The sequence below is a fragment of the Protopterus annectens genome, chromosome 7.part1 (assembly GCF_019279795.1).
Source record: "Protopterus annectens isolate FY-2018-M chromosome 7.part1, PAN1.0, whole genome shotgun sequence".
NCBI classification, from domain to species: Eukaryota; Metazoa; Chordata; order Ceratodontiformes; family Protopteridae; genus Protopterus; species Protopterus annectens.
This window is the reverse complement of record NC_056740.1, coordinates 384,287,324-384,303,963: the sequence shown is the minus strand read 5'-3', so window position 1 is coordinate 384,303,963 and position 16,640 is coordinate 384,287,324. Positions and strand designations below refer to the sequence as shown.

Here is a 16,640-nt window from a genome sequence, read left to right as displayed (position 1 = left end):
TCAGGACAAATGGAACCCAAGTCAAATGCACCTGCATATCAATCAAAAAGAAATGTTATCTGTACAGAATGCTCTGACAGCCTTTAAGGACCACATTCTTCCAGGACAATTAATGGTAGAGATGGACAACATCACTGTTATGTGGTGCATACACAAGCAGGGAGGTACACATTCTTACACCCTCTGCAGACTGGCCATGGCATTGTGGAACAGAGCCCTGATTTACCATGTGCATCTACAAGCTCAATTCCTGCCAGGAAAACTAAATACACTGGCAGATGAACTAAGCAGAAACCTCATGGACCCACACGAGTGGAAACTGGAACCAAGGATTTTCAACATGTTGACAAGCAAATGGTGGAGCCCATATATAGACCTGTTTGCATCCCCCCAGAACTGTCAATTGGACACATTTTGCACAAGGACTCCCCACAAACAAGCTTGGAAAGTGGATGCTGTATCCTTCAGCTGGAAAACCCTATCAGTTTATGCCTTTCCTCCTCTTCCTCTGCTCTCCAAAGTACTACTAAAGATCAAACAAGACAAACCAAGGACTATTTTGATTGCTCCAGACTGGCCATGCCAACACTGGTACCCCCTCTTGCGCAGTGTGTTACTGTTGGCCGCATGGCACCTGCGTCAGACTCCTACCCTATTGTCTCAGCAGGAGAACCAGATTCTGCACCCTCAGCTTCAAACACTGAACCTAGCAGCCTGGCTAATTACCTAATCTCTTCTTTACCATCCCTCAGTAAACCAGTGATGGATATCATTTTAGAAGCTAGGAGGCCTAGTACTAGAAAATCTTATGTCGAATAACGGAAAAGATTCTGTGCCTGGAACCGGTCTCAAGGGAAGAGCACAGCAGTGCCCAATTTACCTTAGATTTTACAATACTTGCTTCACAAGGGCCTGTCTTTCTCCTCCATCAAAATTCATGCCTCAGCCATTTCAGGTCATTATAACACAGAACCTCCCCCCTTCTCTCATCCACTACTCAAGCAGTTCCTCAGAGGGGCCAAAAATTTACGACCACCCAGGAGAGCTCCAACTCCAGCCTGGGACCTTAACTTTGTATTGGAGAAACTCACCCTTCCTCCCTTCGAAACAGCTGCTACTGTTGTTTGTCTTTCGGCTTTTTCCAGTAAGGAGTCGCCACAGCAGTACTCCAGTCCGCTAAAGACAGCTGCTACTGCAGACTTAAAATTCCTTTCTTGGAAAACAGCTTTCCTTTTAGCAATCGCTTCAGCAAGAAGGGTATCAGAATTACAGGCCTTTATGGCAGTGGAGCCTTTCATCATCTTTCATGCAGATAGGGTGTCCCGCAGGACCAATCCCTCCTTCATGCCCAAGGTGGTATCCAGTGTGGCCCTTAATCAGTCCATTCACTTGCCAACCCTCTTTCCTAATCCACAGAACGAAGGGGAACGGATTCTGCATATTCATAAATTCCAATGCCCTGGATCAACTAATCGATTGTCCCACCAGGGGCTCCAATATCCTAGACCTGGTCATTACCAACACGGGAGATAGATGCTCCACACCAGTGGTCACCCCCTCATCGGTCAGATCTGACCATAAGCAAATCACCCTTGTCATCCACATCCCACCCTCACCCCCCAGTAAGGAAACCTCCTTAAAAAACTTCTCCAAAGCCAACTTCATGCTACTGAAGTCAGAAGTGACAAACTTCATGACACCCATACAGACCGGATCTGAAAGTTTGACTGCAGAATCCTACACTAAGGCACTGTACGAGCACATCCACTCATGCATGAGTCGTGCCATCCCAAATAGAACCAATATGCTCTTCTCCAAAAAAAGGAAGCCTATCTGGTGGTCCCCTGCTATAAACAAACTATACAACAGAAGGAAGAAACTGTTGCAGAAAAGAGGAAAATCCCAGAATGCAAAAAGCTCCCTCACAAGCCTCAGTAAGAAGCTGAGATCCCTCATATAAATCCTCAAAATCTAGTTACGAAAATAAAATTGCCAAAGATTACAAAAACAACCACACGGCATACTATAGTTATGTCAAGAATCTAAATGGCAATGCTCAGATCTGCTCTGAGCTACAACAGAATGGCATTAAATATACTGATCCCAAGGATATTGCCAATGTCCTGGCAGATCGATTTAGTGCGAACTTCACCCCCCTCTCATCCCCTAAAGGGCCCATCTCAATACCAAAAGATTTCCAAATTCCAGTAATCATGGCCATACAGGTAGAAACCGCACTGTCCAAAGCTAAGAATACAGCATCCATGGGACCAGATGACATCCCCGGCTGTGTACTACATGAACTACAAAATGAACTGGCACCTCACCTAGGTGTCATGTTTAATCATAGACTCACCTTAGGCTTCATGCCCACTGAGTGACGCACAGCTACAGTTATCCCACTCCACAAGGGGCGATCCGCCTTGGATCCAAGGAACTACCATCTCATCAGTCTGATAAGCTTGATCTGCAAGGGCATGGAACGCATTATCATGGAACTTATAAACAAAGACATTGGCAACCTTCAAACACTGGATCCCACCCAGTTTGGGTTTGTGAAGGGATGATCTTGTCTCCTGAATCTGATTGACTTCTTCGAATCAGTCTCCAGAGCTGTGGACGAGGGTAAGGCGGTCCACACAGCCTATCTGAACCTTGCCAAGGCCTTCGACACCATCCCCCACTCTGGAATCAAAGATAAATGTACTAAGCTGGGCATAAATCCCTACGTCACTCGATGGGTTGCCAGCTGGCTTACTGACAGAACCCAGACTGTAAAAGCCGACTCCAAATCCAGCTCCAGACAAGTGGCGTACCTCAGGATTCAGTCCTGGGATCACTCTTGTTTGGCATCTACTTCTCTGAAGTACAGGCCAACACTAAGGGACTCTGGCTAACAAAGTTTGCAGATGACTGCAAACTGGGAGCCATTATTGAATCCCCAAATTATGTGGATATTCTTCAAAAGGGCCTTACAGAAGCAGATGCCTGGTGCCAGAGCCATGGGCTCAAGCTTAATGCCAAGAAATGTATAGTTATCCCCTTTGGAAAAAAACATGTACCCATGAATTACCACATAGGTGGCAGTACGCTAAACATCGAAAGTGTGATGAGAGACTTAGGGAGACAAGTGAACAGTGGTCTCACTTTCGATAACCACATCGCCACAACAGTCAGGAAATCCTTCTATGTGGTACACCTCATCACTAAGGGCTTTTCATCCAGAAAAAAGGAGGTCATTATCCCACTGTACTCATCTCTCATTAGACCCATTATGGAGTATAATGCCCCATTTGGTATGCACCTCACAAGACATCTGCAACAGCTGGAAAGGCCACAGAAATACCTCACTAAAAGAATCACAGGCCTAAAGCAGATGCCATATGCTGACCATCTTAAAAAAACTCCAGCTATACTCTGTGGCATATCGTCTACTCAGAGGCGATCTCTGCTTAACATACAAGGCCATGTCAAACCCTGAGCTGTTGGACATGCTCCACTTAAAGAAATCCCAAACCCTCAGAGCCACACGATCCAGGGATCTAAACCTTGTCATCACAATGAACAAAACATGCTGGAGGGATAGGTTCCTGACCCAGAGACCCCCATACTCTGGAGTAGACTGCCCGTACATGTCAAGCAGAGCGCCTCCTTTGCCCTCTTCAAAAGGAACCTTGATGATTGGATGGGAGATAGGTAATTCACCCCGGGGATCATGCCAGTCGCCCTGCTAGACAGGGGTCCAGAGAAGTAAATATTATGGGAAGAAATATCCAGGGAATTGTTATGTCTAGGCTTGTATAGGCCCTAGGGCCGATAGCCTAGTACCATCCTATGAACCTCTCAACAAGACCATTAGTCTGGGGATGGTAGGGGGTGGTCTTCATGTGCTTCACCCCACAGGACTTCCACAGACAAGCCAGCAGGTCTGAATTGAAATTGGTACCTCGGTCAGTAAGTATTTCTTTTGGGAAACCTACCCTGCTGAAAATATCTAACAAAGCATTTGCCACCTTCTCTGCCTCAATGGAAGACAGAGTCACTGCCGCAGGGTATTGTGTACCATAATCCACTACCACTAGGATATACTTTTTCCCTGTGGAACTTGGGGTACTCAGAGGACCCACAATATCCATAGCTGCCCTGTGAAATGGCTCCTCAGTCACAGACAAAGGCATCAAAGGAGCTCTCACCTTGTCTCCTGTCTTGCCTACCTTTTGGCACTACTCACAGGTCCTGCAGTACCCTGTTACATCTCTGGAAATTACAGGCCAATGGAAGTTTTGCATAATATGCCTCTTTGTACATTTTATGCCCATATGACCTGCAAAGGGAATATCATGGGCTATGGCTAGAAGCGCCAGACGGTAAGCTCTAGGCAGTACGAACTGCTGTACTCTCTCACCTTCTAGCCCTCCCTCAGGGGTCCACTCTCTGTATAGTAACCCTTTGCCCCAGTATACAGATTCCCCCTTCCCCTGAGATTCAGGTGCCTCCCTACCTACCTGCCTCAGGCCTTGCAGTGTAGGGTCTGAGAGCTGAGCCTGTCTCAACCCTGTCCTTGTAACCCTTCCCAGCTCCCCTTCCACTGGAAGTCAGGCATCCTCTGACAGTGGTGCCTCACTGTCAGCCTGGATACTACTACTCACCTCTACCTTTGCAGTTACCCTGTCCAAGGGAACATCAGTACCCACAAGCAGCTGTGGCTCACCTTCAGGCTCACTGCTACAGAGCAGATCCCTCCCTGAAGTAACCACCTCAGCAGTTCTGGCTGCAAGTATGCAGTTTGTCTGAGTCTCTCCAGGCTACCAGACCCACATGCTTGTCTCCTAGCCTCACTGCATGTAACTGCATGAGTACATAGTACTTTTTCAACCAAATCCTTCCCTCTCAGGACATATTCAGGATGGTAATTCCATACCCCTGTTGTCTCAAGACAACCCATTATTGGCATTTTGTCTTTCCCACTTACTGGCTTCCTCACCTTTGGTTCCCCACCTTGCCTCCGTGGACACCTGTATGCCACATGGCACCACTGGTTGCATTCAAAACATTTCACCCTAGGTCCTGGAGATGTACGTGGACTAGTGGCTTCCCTTGCTACTGAGGGATTCTGGTGGGGCAGTCTGTGCTGCCCACCATGGGTTTCTTTAGACCCATGAACAGTACTGGGGGTGCCCTTCCTGTGAATGGCTGCCCTGCTGGCCAGGTATAGGTCTCCCTTCTTCCCCAACTCATTTGAAGTAGCACATTTTCTATCAGCTAACCAGATCCTCATGTCCTCAGGCAAAGTGCTAAGGGCTTGTTCCCTCACCAAAATGTCTGCCAGCCCTTCAAAAGTGGTGACCTGACATCCACTCACCTAGCCATGAAAATAAGTGCTCATTTCAACAACATATTCACATACATTTTCATCTGCCTTGAGTCTGTGCTCACGAAACTTTTTCCTATACATTTCAGGTGTTTGCTTAAAACATTGTAACAGACATTTCTTTACAGCAGTATAAGCAAAACAGACCAAGTCAGACATTTGTGATATACAAGTTACAGCTTTCCCATGGAGTAAGGGAGTCAGGAACCGTACCCAGAGCCTTTGTTCAACACTCAACACTATACTGTTTACATACCCTTTCAAACATTTGAATGAAACTATCAAAATTATCCCCCTCTTTAAATTGCGGAAGAAATTTACGTACCTGTTGTGCTTCGGGGGTACAGTTACTCCCTTCCCCATTACCTCCATGACTCTGGTGAAGAGTCAGCATTTCTCTGTCATGCTTCCTCTGATGGTCCTTTTCTTCAGCTTCTATCTCCAAACGCCTGGCCTCCAACTCAAGTCTCTTTAGCTCCAGCTGGACTTTGTCTACTGCAGAAAGGTTGAGCTGTCCATTCTCCGAGGATATTGTATTTCCACTGCCAGTCTGATTGTCCTTCGCAGAAAGGTTGAGCTGTCCATTTGTCCTTCACAGAAAGGTTGAGCTGTCCGTTCTCTGAGGATATTGTATCTCCACTGTATGATTGTCCTCCTGGTTGCTGTTTTCAGATGCAGCTGTAACCAAGGCTGCAATCAGGTCTGCCTCAGTCAGGTTTCCTTGCACCAGTCCCCTAGCCTGGCATATCTCCACCAGCTGGCTCCTTGTCAGCTTTTCATATTCCTGTGCTGACATGCTGCCTGCTCACCCTGACTAACTAAGCTAACAAAAAAATAAAACAATTGTGATCTGAACTCTGCGTATACTCTGCGTGGCTGATTTAGAGTACAAACACTTTCAGAGATCACTGTACATAAGCTACAGGATTCACTCTACCCACACCACTGCCAAACACTTGTGAGGATATCTTATCCCAACCACTGCCAACTCTTTTGAAGGACAGTGCCCTAACCCGGCAATCAAGGAGCCTCAATCCTCACCACTAACACCAGGGAGGTCGCCTCATAGAAGAGGAAAGGATAACTAATACACACGGTAAAGGACAATTTTTCTTAAGTGCACACAGAGATCACAGTCAGTCTGGGGCTGGTTGCTCTCTTGCTGTCCAGGTCCCCAATAAGACTCCCCACTGGCACAGCTATAGGGTCCAGATCTCAGCCTAGCTGGCAAGCTAACCTCTAGTACCCTGTCCAACCAGTGCTTCATGTCCCTGCCCAGGTAGCTGACACACCACACACACTTTGAGATAAGTATTTATACAACTTCAGAGACACTCCTGGGAAAGGCTGACACAGATTCTTTAGCTGTGCCCCTTTATCAAGACTATACGGTAGTAATTCCTGCCACCACCAGCTTAATAATTATCAGCTACACAAAGGCCCTTGAAAGAGTGTCCAATTATTACTGTGAAATATTATTATCCAATTGGTAATGTGACTATTCAGTCTAAGGCTTATTAGAGTGGCCTATTACAATCAGCTCTATAAATATGCAATGTACTCTAGAACCTAACTTGTCTCTACACAAACCAGCCACAGGTATAGATTTTTAAAATATTTAATAGTAAATAATTAAAACACAAGACAATACTACTACACCACAGAGATATCTAAGAATTCAGAGATCACACAGAAACTTAAAATAATACAGTAGGACAGGTCTGATGTCAAAGAAAAACACTTAATCTAACTTTCTAATCTTTAGCTATTCTTAAGAGAAAACACAATACTATAATCCTACTTACAGACATATAGAGCATAAGCAGTGCTGGGTTGATGGTCCAAGACAAATGCTTTCAGTCTCTCACCAAACAATCGTTTTTAAAAAGCTAACAAACAGCTCTGCCAAGGCCCTCCCAAATGACATCATTTTGACACTTAAGTTTTCCCAGTATTCACATTACATCATTTTAACACTTAGTCTGGAGTTCCCAGGCAAACAAACTGCATTATTTAGCAAGGTAATACCTGCTTAAGAAACTACAACAATAAAAGACATTTCACATGTATACTCTAACAATTATTCCTTAAGTTAAAACAATAGAAAGAATGTGCTCAGCCAGATGTTTCAGCACCACTTTTTTTTAGATAATTGTAACTTCAAAGAACATTTGAAATGCTTGGCTTGATTTTCCTTACAGCAGATGGCAACATTGCAACAATCTTGAAGTTCACATTTTACAGTGTTTTCTTTCATTTAAAAACACAAGCCTGTATTTTACATTTATTTATGCAAATGAATTATGTATCATATTCTATTTGACTAGTCTGGCAGCCTTCGCCCATCTTTCCCTAATCTTCATACTTTTTCTTTCATTCTCTTCCTTTCTGCCCTTTAGAGGGTATTCTGTATTTACCATTGTTGGTAATTTCCTAACTGTAATAATTTTCTAAAAATATATATATAATAATGCACTCTGCTACTATCATATTTTATATTGCTGTTTCTTCCAGCTGTGACTGAAAAAACAACTGTATTCAAAAAGTGCACTTCCTGTGTACACAGAATCCCTAATTCTGATGCCCACAGGGAATGCGTTTACTGTCTATGTGCAGCTCATCTAAATACACACGGCTCCATTTGTGCAAGGTTTAATTCCAGAGCACTGTCTGATAGACGTAACAAGTTGGTCCTAAAAGGGGTGCTACCTCTTCCATCTCCCTCCTCAGGGGGCTCAAACTTTATTTATTTACTTATTTCCAGTTTGATAACCGGGGAGGTCCACTGGGCTCAAAGAGCCCGTTTTCAGCGGGGGCCAGGAGAGAAAAGCTCCATAATACATACAAGTAAATCAAACGTGATAATTTAAAGCAAATGTAGAATTATATACTGAGAAACAGCAAATTACAATTGAAAAAAAAATTATCTTCATGACATATACGTAGTTGATTGGGGAGTCATTTGCACAGCATACAGTTGAACTGAGGCAGCGGAGTAAGCTGACAAAATATTAAAAACTGTGATATTGTAAGTCTTCTGTTAATATTTGCAAAGACTGAATATTTGAAAGATAGACGTATAGGTTTTGTAGAATGTGGAAGAAATAAAGGAGGAAAGTGCAATGTTTACTAAGTATAAATTCAAGATTCTGGTGAGAGAAGAGAGGGGAAGTTGAGTAGTAGAGAAGCAGGAGGTTGTTTAGTAGAAAAAAATAATCTGGTGTAAGTAGAGAGAAGCAGTTGTTCAGTAGCAAAAGTGGAGTACACACGTGTCAGAGATGATTAATGTAGCTACTTAGCAGCATCTCTTAGCATGAACTTAGTATGTAGGTAGAAAGAAAAGAGAAAATTTCCAGATAGGGAGAGAGAGTAGAGTTACAAAACTATGTGCAGTATTTACATTATATACATTCAAGGTTTTGATGTTATAGTTTGTTAGATTGAGAAAGGGGAAACTGTAGAGGGAAAACAGCAAGGTGTAGAGGTACATGTGGAAGTGCATGTAAGAATTAGCAGAATAGGGACATTAGCAAGATTAGATAGGTAGGGTGCAATTACATTTCCAATTTTGGGAGAGATAGGAATGGAGTTGGGATTTGAAGTGTTCAAAACTTTTAGAGATTTGTAGCGAGGGTGGGAGAGAGTTCCATTTTTTGGCTAAGGAAAAGGATAGTAGAAACTGGCCAGCAGGATGTTTTGGTTTGTATACAGAAATTAGATTTTGTTGGGCAGATCTCTGGGTTCTGTGAGGTGTGTAAGATGGTAACATATTTGCTAGAGCAGGGCATGCAGTAGGTTTAAAGATTAATTTGTGGGCTGTAGTGATTTGGAGGTAGTCAAGGTAGTTGGGAAGCTCTATCCAGTTAAGCATTTGGAGAGAGGTACAGTGATGGGAAGAGTGGTAGAGTTAGTAGCGAATTTAGAGATTTTGTTGTAACAGATTTCTAGTTTTGCAGAGATGGTGGAATAGAGGTTTGTTAGTAGTAGAGCACCGTACAGTAGTGATGGCAGTATGTAGGTAGCGGCGAGAGTTTGCCTAGTAGAATGGGGAGAGAAAGTGAGAGTTTCTGTATAGCATACCAAGTTTCTGATGAGTTTTCTTAATATTTAATAGGACATGTGTATCGAACTTCAGGTGTTCATCAGTGGAAAACCCTGGAAGTTTAGCAAAAGGAACAACTTCTATAGTGAAGTTGGTATGGCGGATGATATTGAAGGATTGTTTGCTGAGAGAGAGGGCTTTTGAGGGGGGGAGAAAAGAAGGATTTTGGCATAAAGGGAGAGATGGTTTTGAAGCATCCAGTTCTCTGTAGTTTTGAAGTCCAATTGGGTTTTTGCCTGGAGCTTGGGAAGGCTATGAGCAGAGCAGACTAAAGTGGAGTCATCTGCATATTGCACTATTTTAGTGTTTGGAATTGCAGCGTGAAAACTATTGATGAATATATTAAAGAGCATTGGTCCGAGTATAGACCCCTGGGGGACCACGGTTGGGGTAGAAAGGAAGGTTGAGGTACAGTTTGCCATTTCACAGCCTGGGATCTGTCAGAGAGATTACTTTTGAACCATGTAAGGGATTTTTGGGAGAGAATGAGGTTAGAAAGGTGATTCAGAAGATGGGTATGAGAGACTGTGTCAAATGCCTTGGAAAGATCGAGAAGGACAGCGGAGGCAATATTTCCAGGGTCCCTGGCATGGCTGACTATGTCTAAGAAAGAGAGGAGAGCAGTTATTGTACTGTGGCCAGGACGGAAGCCGCGTTGTGTAGGGGTGAGGAGTTGATTGTTGTTGTTGTAGGGCATGAGTTGCCGGTGGATGCATTTTTCAAGGATTTTTGAAATTGGCGAAAGAATGGCTATTGGTCGGAAGTTAGAGATGCTATTATTTTTGCCTCCTTTGTGGAGGGGTAAGATAAAGGCAGCACGCCATAATTTGGGGACATAAGATTCCTGGATAGACCTATTGATGAGAATGCTGATGGGGATGGCAATACCATCTGCTGCGAACTTGAGAAAGAGTGAGGGAATATTGTCAGGGGCATTGGAGCATGGTTTTAGTTTCGAAAGAAGCTTTTTGATGGAGTTTGAGATGGGTTTTAGATAAAAAAGGGGGGATGATTAGAAGTGGAGGGTTGGGAAGAGGAAGGGGAAGTGGGATTGGGAGGATGGGAGGAGATGTGGTTTGAGAAGGTCTTAGTAAGTTCAACTGTAGAGTTTGTAAAGGAGGAGTTAAGGGTGGTAATTTCTGTGTCAGTTTTGTTGATGTCAGGACAGGGATTGGATTTGGTACCAGGGTGTAAAAGAGAGTTAATGGAATTCCAGAATTGTTTAGGATTTTTAGTGTGGGTAGACTGTAGTTTGGAGTAGTAAGATATTTTTATAATTTGTAACATGCTTTTTGATTAGACTGAGGAGTTGCCTATATTTAAGGAGGGTAGCAGGGTGCTTATTTCTTTGTAAAGATTCCAGGTTTTGTCCTTTTGTAGCATAAGCGTTTTGGTGTCCTTTGTTAGCAAAGGGGAGGAGTTGGGTTTTATTCATTTTGTTCTAGGTGGGGCTTGGGTGTTTAAGATGCCTAGGAAGGTAGTATTGAATAAGTCTAAGGCTTATCTAGTGGAAGAGTTTTTAGGTTGTGCCAATTTGTTAGTTTAAGGGTTTCGGGGAATATTGAAGAGTTAAAGTTTGTAAGCTTACGAGTGTGAGTGTATTGGTGTTGGTGAGGGGGAGTGGTGAGTAGCTCGGTGAATGAAGGCTGGAAGATGGTCACTCATAATGTCTGGTAGTATACCAAAGTGAGAGATCTTATTTGGGTGGGAGACTAAGATCCAGTCCAGAGTGGACTCTGGGAGGTTGTTTCTGTTATGTCTGGTAATGTTGTTTATTAGTTGCTTGAAATTAAATAGATTGATAGATAAGGTGGGGTTATTGTTATTGATTCTATTCCAGTCGATGTTCACATCCCCTAATATGCATGTCTAGTTTAATGTTAGTTGTGGCCCATAAGAGTATGTTTTCTAGAGTGGTAGTATTATCTCCATGGGGGATATAGAGGGCCAAAACACAAATGCTTCTATAGTTATTCATTTTGAGAATTCCTATGACTAGTTCAGCATTGTTAAACTGAGGAATAGGATTCTGGTAAGGACAGAGGTTCAGTAGGCTGTTATAGATTAAGGCTACTCCTCCTCCTTTTTTGTTTTGGCGGTTGCATCTGAGTGCTTGAAAGCCAGGGGGTTACAATCTGGAGTCAGTAATGTGGGGTTTTAGCCATGTCTCTGAAACTGCTACTATATCTGGTAGAGTATGATTAAGACAAGCATGGAAGAGTGCTATTTTGTTTTTTATACTCTGGGTGTTAATGGTAATGAGTTTGAGGTATTTGTGGTTGGTACTATTTGAAGAGATAGGGGGAGTGAGATTGTTGCTGGACTTGGGCCCAGGGTTGGGGGTGAATGTCTCCTGTTAGAGCAAGCCAGTTAGAGAAAGAATAGAGCAGGACCTTTGGTTTGCATCTAGTATTTAGTAGGACAGACAATTTATCTTTGGTTGTAGGAGGTTTAAATGAAATGGTTAGAAGTTTTAGTTTAAAATAGGTGAAGAGGGTTAGGTTGAAGTAGAGAGGGGGATATGTTGTTAAAGTGAGAAGTGATGGGTTGGTGATGGGTGAGAGTGGAGGAGGTGTGGGAGAAAAGGACTGGGTAGTTTGTAGGAGGAATGGCAGGTTGCACTGAAGACAATTATTAGTAGGAGAATGCTTATGTAAGAGGTGAGGGAAGTTTGTGGAAGTGGAGGAGTCATTCTTAATAATAGTAATTTAAATTTGGAGCAGAAAGCTGGAATGATAGGGGAGTGTTTAATGAGAAGGGGGGGAGTAAGGCTGAGAGTTCTGGCAGAAAAGGGATGGAGATGGGGAGAATAACTTAATTGGAGAATGTTAGGGGGAGGGGTAGAGACCCGGATTGGCTAAGGGGAAGGGAGGAGATACAAGGTTAGAATAAAGATAGGAGTACTGGGGATGGGTGAGATTTGGGGGTAGGGTAGGGGAGCGGATTGAGCCAGAAGGGCAAACGGAGTGGACAAGAGAACTGATTTCAGCAGAAAAGAAAAGTATCAGCAACTGCAGGTATAACAACTGGGCAAGAAGGTAAGTTTAACTATATATTCACTGAGAGTAGTATAGGTTAATAATAGTGAAAGTGGGTATTTACACAAGGGAGTGGACATTTAATAGCTGGGGGGATTGTGAGTAGGATTTATATTAATACAGTACTTTTGGTTACGAAGGGAAAAACGTCTGCAGAGAAATGGTACTACCTTTAGGTGGTATATGCTGCCACCCAGTGGCATAAAGAGATAGTGTCTAGCAGGTAAAGCAATGTTTCTTACTAAGAACTTTAGTCGAAGATAAAGAAAACTGGAGGGGGGAAAGTGGCTAGTGGTCTGCGGTGGGTTGCTAAAAACACACACACGGAAGGGCAGTCAGCACATACGGGTATAATTAATTAATTCTGATTGTAAGTTACATACATTCAAAACTTTTGTATGTTCACACAGTGGCAGCTCTGTTTTGAAGTCTGGCTGGCAGGCAGAATTCAGGGTGTCTTCTTGGGTTTGTCTGGATTTAGTCTTTACACCCTAATGGCAGGCAGGGAGCACCTGGAATGGTATACTGTAAAGGAGAGAGAGACAGAGAAGAGTCAGTGAGTTAGATAAATGGAAATTAGAAATGCATGACAAAGGTGGAGAGAGACTGAGTTAGGTGAATAGTAAGGATGTTGGAAAAAGGTGAAAGGGTAAGGCAGAATGTAAGAGATATTCAGAGGAGGGTTAGGTGAAGAAAAAAGGTAAGTGTGCAAGACTGAGTTAGGTGAATAGTAAGGATGTCGGAAAAAGGTTTAAGGGTAAGGCAGAATGTAAGAGATATTCAGAGGAGGGTTAGGTGAAGAAAAAAGGTAAGTGTGCATGGAAGGTAAGGTTAGAGAGGTAGCTATAAAAAAGCAATAAACAAAGCCCATAGACAATGCAAGGTATGCAGTATAATGACAATACAATATAACAGGCACCCTGCAATACTATTATTTTAGTACTATTCTAATATACTAATGAATAGTGTACTATTAGGACTAGTATAATAGACAGTATGATCTCAATACAAATAACAGTTTTTACCACAGGTCTATCACAGTACAAATATCCTAGTCCCTTTTTGGAGGAAGGGATCGACAGCTTTAGGCAAAAGTACACACCACTGATTAAATGATAGCAGAGCCTGTAATGCATTGTGTAAACAAAATTGTACGTTTGCAATGTATGTGATTAACAAACCAGCTCAGTATACATGTACATTTGTAAAGCCCAATGTAGGCGACTATATGGAAGTTGATTTACCAGAATTTAAAAGTAAGGCCATTGATGAGAACGGCGGTCTACACTCGCCCTTGTTGGCGTCTGTTTGGTAGTTGATTTACTAGCAGTTTGGATATAAGGGTAAGAAAAAGACAGCACAAATGCCTCAATAGCATTCAGTAAATGCCCGTATGGTGTCGTTTTGCTGGTTGTCTTAGCAGAAGCCCGAATTTAGTCAGGACAACAACTCAACAGCACAAACGAACCACACTAACTCCAGAGAGAGTATGATGGGTATCTATGTCAAGGCGGCGTCCATTGGAAAGAGCTATACATTAGTAAACTGCTACAGCAATGCAAAAACCACCTATATTACAGTCATCGCTGGCTCTTATTATAAGTATAAAGCACATAAACCAACAGTAACGCTGTACACATATACCAACAGTAACACTGTATTCAGTGGAGGTCAAGCACTATCCACTGTTGCTTTAATATAGATATTGGTGAATTAAGGTAAATAAAAACAAAACCTACCGCTGGCGTGTTCAAGCAGCCCTACCACTGGACCGATGGAAGGGAGGTGTGGACGCCCTGCAGTAGATTTAAAAATGGCGCCACAAACCACGAGGGGTAGAAGTAGACTTTGCAGGGGGAAACCATGCAATAGGAAAGAGGATAGGCATGAGGGATGTGACTAGGCTATAGGGACGGAAAGTGGGTGGGAAGGATACCTCGGAGGGGGAGGGTTTAAGAGAACTGATTTCAGCAGGAAAAAAAAAGTATCAGCAACTGCAGGTATAACAACTGGGCAAGAAGGTAAGTTTAACTATATATATATATATATATATATATATATATATATATATATAGTTCCCTATCAGAAGCCTGAAAACACTGTAAGCCTGAAAATCAAAATCCTGAAACCAAAAGCCTGAAAACCCAAAATCCCGAAAACTCAAAATCCTGAAAACACAAATAATGCTAATATGTCACTATAAAGACACTAATATCTACCAACTGACCCTGACCCTAACGTCCGTCACTATCGCACACTCACCTGACCCGCGCCCTAACCGTAACTCACTTAAACCGCCCCTAACCCGAATATTTGTCACTATTGCATACATGCCTAACCTGCGCCCTAACCCTAACTCACTTAAACCGCCCCTAACCCTAACATAAAACCAACCGCACACTTGCCTGAACCCAACGCATGACCTAACACCACAGGGCTAACAATAGCAAAGCCACAATGACGTCAGTATGTCCATTTTGTGTTTTCAGGATTTTGAGTTTCAGGATTTTGGGTTTTCGGGATTTTGAATTTTCAGGCTTTTGGTTTCAGGATTTTGATTTTCAGGCTTATAGTGTTTCAGGCTTCTGATAGGGAACCACATATATATATATATATATATATATATATATATATATATATATATATATACACACACACACACACACACACACACACACACACACACACACACACACTGAGGCTAGTATATATTAATAATAGTGAAAGTGGGTATTTACACAAGGGAGTGGATATTTAATAGCTGGGGGGATTGTGAGTAGGATTTATATTAATACAGTACTTTTGGTTACGAAGGGAAAAACGTCTGCAGAGAAATGGTGCTACCTTTAGGTGGTACATGCCCCAGTAGGTTCGTAGGTTGGTGCTAGACTATTGGCCTATACAAGCCTAGCCATAATAAATCCCTGGCTATTTCTTCTCACAATATTTACTTTCCTGGACCCCTGTCTAGCAGGGTGACTGACGTGATCCCCGGGTTGAATTTTCTATCTTCCATCCAATCGTTGGGGTTCCTTTCGAAGAGGGCCAAAGAGGCGCTCTGCTTGACATGTATGGGCAGTCTATTCCAGAGACTAAGGAGTCTGTGGGTCAGGAACCTATCCCTCCAGCATATTTTGATGACAAGGTTTTGATCCCTGGAGCATGTGGCTCTGAGGGATTGGGATTTCTTTAAGTGTAGCATGTCCAACAGCTCTGGGTTTGACATGGCCTTGTATATTAAGCAGAGATCACCTCTGAGTAGCCGATTTGCGACAGAGTATAGCTGGAGTTTTTTAAGATGGTCAGCATAGGGCGTCTGCTTTAGGCCTGTGATTCTTTTAGTGAGCCTTTCCAGTTGTTGTAGATGCTTTGAGAGGTACATACCCAACGGGGCATTGTATTCTGTAATGGGTCTAATGAGGGATGAGTACAGTGGGACAATGACTTCCTTTTTTCTGGATGAAAAGCCCTTATTGATGAGGTGTGCCATATAGAAGGATTTCCTGACTGTTGTGGCAATGTGGTTATCGAAGGTGATACCACTGTCCACCTGTGTCCCTAAGTCTCTTATCACACTTTTGGTGTTTAGTGTACTGCCCACCTATGTGGTAATTCACGGGTACATGTTTTTTCCCAAAGGGGATAACTATACATTTCTTGGCATTGAGCTTGAGGCCATGGCTGTGGCACCAAGCATCTGTTTCTGTAAGGCCCTTTTATAAACCAGCGAAATTTTTATCAGAGACAGAGGAGTCTTGAGAGATCTCCCACCTGTTCTCCTAAAACTTTGATAGCTACTTGAAGCTACTACCAAAAATGTCAGATCTGACTTCTTTGGATCCTAAAAGAAAATATACGGGTCCAAAATCTTCAGATCCTGCCATTATATTGACTAAGTCTCCTCAAACCTGCTCACCTGTGTTCACTGTTGAACCATATACCCTCAGCTTCATTCCTCCTTTATCCAGACGCTGAGGAGGAGCCTAGGCCATAATCCACTACTTTGTCCGTCAGGTCCTCCAGATGTCTTTCCAAAGCAGACGTGGATAGGATGATGAGGAAATTCCTGAGAGCTCAGATTCAAATGAGAGTTATTCCTCCTTTGTTTCCCATCGGATCTGTGAGCCTC

The 16,640-nt window shown here is 43.0% G+C and overlaps 1 protein-coding gene across 14 annotated transcripts in view; it reads left to right on the top strand.

Annotated features, from left to right (window-relative positions):
* The window catches only part of MYO5A (myosin VA), a 4,204,798-nt gene that overhangs the window by 3,590,949 nt on the left and 597,209 nt on the right, over positions 1-16,640 (top strand). The gene's annotated exons all lie outside the window — the stretch shown is intronic.